This window comes from Cupressus sempervirens, chromosome 8 (assembly GCF_028749045.1).
Source record: "Cupressus sempervirens isolate cs-2001-9-10 chromosome 8, ASM2874904v1, whole genome shotgun sequence".
Classification (NCBI taxonomy): Eukaryota; Viridiplantae; Streptophyta; class Pinopsida; order Cupressales; family Cupressaceae; genus Cupressus; species Cupressus sempervirens.
The window spans coordinates 636,242,374-636,247,669 of record NC_143125.1 but is presented as its reverse complement, the minus strand read 5'-3'; positions in this window follow the sequence as shown (position 1 = coordinate 636,247,669).

The following is a 5,296-nucleotide window of genomic DNA, read 5'->3' as shown; positions in this document are numbered from 1 at the left end:
TTTTAATATCATATTGAGTATATGATTATATATATCCACTTTTATAGTTGATAGTTACATTTATTTTATATTATAATTTTACTGTTTTGATTATTGTGGAATTCCATAATTTCACCTTCCTTTTGATCTTTCTATTTAATGGATTCCCTAGCTTTCAATTTTCTAAGACAATTTGGAGCTTTTGCATATTTGATTATTTTGTTATAAGATCACTACTTTTTATTGAGTTCCCTCGATTTAAAATCAATGCCATTTTAAAAAAGTTTTTATTTCATTAAGAGCACAAATTTGACATATTTATTAGAAGTTTGATTAGAATTAACCTTGGGTGTATATAGTCTTTTGCCTTTTTTGTTTGTGAATTATTAATTTAAGAATAAAAGAATATAAGAAGAATTCTTACCTGTGAATAAATTATTAGTAATAGTTATAATTATTTTTTATTTTTAATCATTTTAGATGATTTTAAAATATTTATTTATCTATACAACAATAAACATGCTAGTCAAATTATTTACTAAATTTGGTTTTATATTTTTACATTAGTAAAAAATATGTTTACTTTTTATCCTTTATTATCTATATTTGTTTGATGATTGATCTATAATAAAAATTTAAATATTTCATTATTTTTCTTATATATGACTTAAATGTTCATTTAACCATTTTATGAATAAGGATATTTTTGATATTAAGTAGCAAACAAAAATGGTGGCTGATTTAGAACAAGCAGCTAAGAAATAGTAAGATGTCACTTGCACCACATTATTATCCTACCCCTTATCTTAGTATTAAAAAACTATAGATTAAAGTACACAATTTCTACATCTACTACAACATGTAGATAGGATAATATACTAGAAAATAAAAAATTAATTAAACATAACATAGTTCATAAACATAAACTTAGAAAATCTAGCTCTTTTCATTACTTCACCCCACTCAGATAGATCATAGAGAATAAAATATATTAAAAAATAAATAAATACACAAAGTGATAGCTCTCTTTCTTCTCTTTGTTAGGTCTTTCTAGGAGCATAAAGCCAATCATTTGCTAGGAAGTAGTGTTAGGAGGTTTGTGGTGTTCACACTAGCAGAGCTAGTAAACTCATCATTCTCATTGTGAAGGAGGTAAAGAGTAGTGCTTGTCCCATGCATCACTTTGAAAGTAAAATTGGTCACATCATCAAACCTTGATCTAGACTATCTTGTCTTTTCATAAGTTTTTTTGGTAGTCTCCTCCAACACAACCCTATCCTTAGGACACCCCTAAACACCAATCCCTAGAGAGACCTCAAGCTCAAGTTCTTATGTCCTTTAGCATTTCTCTAACCATGTTATTACATTTATAGATAGGGGAAGTAATAGTAAAGTAGGTTTCTTGAGATTGTGCCTTGTATTCCTGCAAAGATTTGGGTTTTTCCTTCAAGACTATCAGAAATATTAGATAACATAAGGCCCAAGTGGCTATCCATAGGAATCCAATCACCCCCATCTAAAGACTTTTACTTGAAGTCTCATCATTCTCATCTTCTATATACTTTTTATGATTCAACTTCCTCTTCTTCTTCTTCTTAATAGGCTTTTTACTCTTTCCACTTATTATAGAGTCCAAAATAATAGTTCACTCCTAGTTCTCTTTAGGGTGATACCTTGGGCACAAATTTCATGCATGCATAATACTTTGGGTAGAATTTGAGATTTTGCACTAGTTGGGTCAAGCACTTCTACAATCACTAGACTTAACTTGAAAGTAGGTATCATGCAATCAACTCCATGAACTAACATTTTAGAAACTTTCTTAAATTTGCTACTAGATGATACCATGCTTAGTAGAGTTTTTGAAAACCATGATAAATATTCAACAAAAAATACTCAAATTTCTCGAGGGCTCTAAATTTAGTCTTTACAAATAGCTTGGGAAATTTGTGGTGAAATAATGAATTCAATTTTTTTCTTTTAACAAATTTCCTCTTTTCAATTTCCATTAATGCTTGATATGTATACTCACTCAGCAAAAAACTATCCTCCACTTAGTTTGGCTTTTAATGTTTAGGAGGCATTCATTGTTTGGCAGAGATACCTTCAAATCAATGTCTTCACCTAGTGTCTAGTATATCCTAACCTCACTCAGTAACATCTTGCAACCTGTCCTATTCATGAGGTGATCCTTGTGCATCTTGAATGTTGATTAGATCATTCTACTTGCTAGCTGGAACTGATGTTTAGATGACTTCTTCTAAATCATAGCTCTAGTAATCTCCATAGGGAACTAAGTTGAAATGATTGTGCCACCCAACTCATTGACTTGGATGTCATTCACTTGATGATTTTGGCTTTGTTTCTCAAGAGATTTTGGCACCCATTTTTGCCTCATTTTTTTCATTATATTTTCAGCTTTGGCTTTTCTTTCATCTTTAGTTCTTCCTATGTTCATAGAGTTCTTGGCAATATGTCCAAGTTCTATACAAAAAAAACATCTCTTTGTAGTACCTCTTTTCCTCATGTAATATTTCACACAATTTTCTCCTATGTGCCAAAACTCACCATAGTAGTGACATCTACACCAATTGTTGTAATCTCATACAAATATTGCTTTCATAATTTGTTCTATTGGGTTCCACTTCTTGGTTTTGCACTCTAAAGATTTGTGTCATTGATTTTTGCAATTGTGACACTTTCCTTCACACCTAGGTTTCTCTACGCATTCACTTGTACTATGACCATCCTTTTCACAACTGTAAAACTTTCTATTGAATTTTTCTTTACCATTGCTCCAACATTTGTTTGATGTGTGACCTATCTTACCACAATTGTTACAAGTAGGCCTTTCATTCTTTTGATCTTCTTGCTAAGATGATTCACCTTCTTCTATACATCCTAATCCAAATTTTCCTATGTGTCTATACTTACATTTCTCATTAAATAATTCATGATTTCCTGAGATTTTATTTTTCTTTCATTGGTCTTCTTTTCACTGCTGAGATCATTTGGCAATCTTTTATTCTCTGATCTTAGATTCATGAGTTCTTTATTTGCTCCAGAAAGTTGATCAATAAAGTCTAGTTGTTGAATTTCATTATCCTTTTCTTCTGTAGCCTCTTTGGCTTTTTCCTTTTCTTCCAAGACTTTGTATAATCCGACTGATTGGATTTCTAGCTGTCTTTTTAGCTTTATGAATTTTTCTTGAAGATTGAAATTTTTCTCCAATATGTCTGATTGTTGCATCAACTTCATCTAAATTTCTTTCTAGATGTAATTGTTCATTTTGAATTTTACTATAGAGATTGTCATTCATTTGTACCACAATATTTTTCCTTCTTTTTAATGATTTAGAGAGTTACTCCTTTTCTTTTTTTATTTATTCAATGGAAAATTCCAAATCCAACTTTTCATTGTCAATAGCCTTATTTAGTCTATATACCTCCATTGTCTCTAATCTTATCTCAAGTTGTTAAACCTCTGATGTGAAAACCAAAAGCTCTAATAACAATTTTTGGAAATATAAGGTAGACTAGGTTACTGAGAGGAGAGGGGTGAATTTGGAACCATTAAAACTTTATCTTATTTCACTAGTTAATCCTTCATATAATATTATGATCTAATTGAATGCATGAAAGTATGAAATCAATAAAACACTCATAAAACTTTGACACAAGATATGGTGACCCAGAAAGCTTCCAATTAGAAAGTAAAACTAGGGTGGGGTTGATACCCACAAGATTTAGTACTGTAGTATAAAGTTAACCTATTATGGATTACAATTGACAACTTCTGGTGATTTGTCTTAATAGCAGCAATAAGGACTATGAGGTCCACCTTGTTAAATGAATTACAAATAGAAAATGAAGTATGTACTTAGTTAGGAAATTTAGGAAAACATAGCTAAGTCTACCCTATTAATGGACTTGACTCATGCACCTATTAGGATCAACTAGTGTTTGATTTTTGATTTGCAACTATTATTTTTTGGTTGAGATTCCTTGTATTGTAATGATTAGCCAATTGTGATAGATAATTTTTTGTTGTCCCTTATACTACTTGTAGCCTTTTTCAATTCACACTCATGTATTGTTGAGATAATGGGTGTTGCACACATTACATAATATTGTTATATTTATTATTATTATTATGTAGTGTTGCACCTTGGAGCATCTAGAGGGATATGCAACATGTAAAGATTCCCATGCCATATACTTGATGAGTTGTACTGTAACATTGTGATAATGTTTTATGTAATTATTTAATATTAGAGAAAATAATTATATTTCTAATATTAAATGTGGGTTCAATGGGTTAGGTAGCACATGGTTTATGTAATACAACTTGGTGGTTTTCTAGGACTTGCTACTCTATATGCAGGAACAAGGGTAGTTGTTGTGTGTGAAAAAAGAAAAAGGGAAAAAGTAAGAGTCAAGCATGACAAGGCTTGATATGTTAGCAAATGGAGCATAGCATGGAATGTGTGGATTCGTGCTTGTTCACATGGATTGCTTTTTTGTGGTTATGGCTTTAAAGGCTTCCATGGTTGTATTGCAATGGTGTTTTTGTTGAATAATACATGGTGATGGATGCTTTTGGAGGCAAGGTTTTTTCCTCAATCAAGGTTTCCTAGGGTATATCTTGTGTCACATTTTTGTGGGTATAATGCCTATTCTCTTGCATGTGGATTTCAATTGCATATATATTTTAGATCTATTAAGGTTTATATGGAAATGGTTATATTCTTTGTTTCAATTTTCCTTACAAGTGGTATCAAAGCTATGGTTTTATTATTGCAGCCTTAGTTTGAATCCATGGGAATGCATGAGAGAGAAAAAGAAAGGGCAAGATATATGAGTTATTTATTATAGATGTGATGATTTTAGACTTGTTGTTATGATGGGATGTTGGTAACTTTTGGGCATGTGAAATAATTGGACAAAAAGGTTTATTAGATGTTTCATTTAAGTGAGGGTTTTAGGGGGTAGCTTTTAGAAATGACCTCTTGGTTAAAAATAGACCTCACCATTGGATCTGAGTCGATGTTTACTTAAATTTTGATATATAATATGCCCTACTTTGGCCATGTTAAGAGGAAATAAAAGAGTTTTTTAGTTTCAACACATGATGGCTGTCAGATTTAATCCCATCAAGATTTTCATCACAAAAAAAAAATCACAATCAAAATTGTAAAATGAATGTCTTACTAAAATGGCCATAAATTTCTCTCAAGATATTGGATTTTAGATTTCTTATAGGTGTTGGAAAGCTAATTTGAAGCACTGCAACTTGGTGTAGGTTTTGTTCTATGATT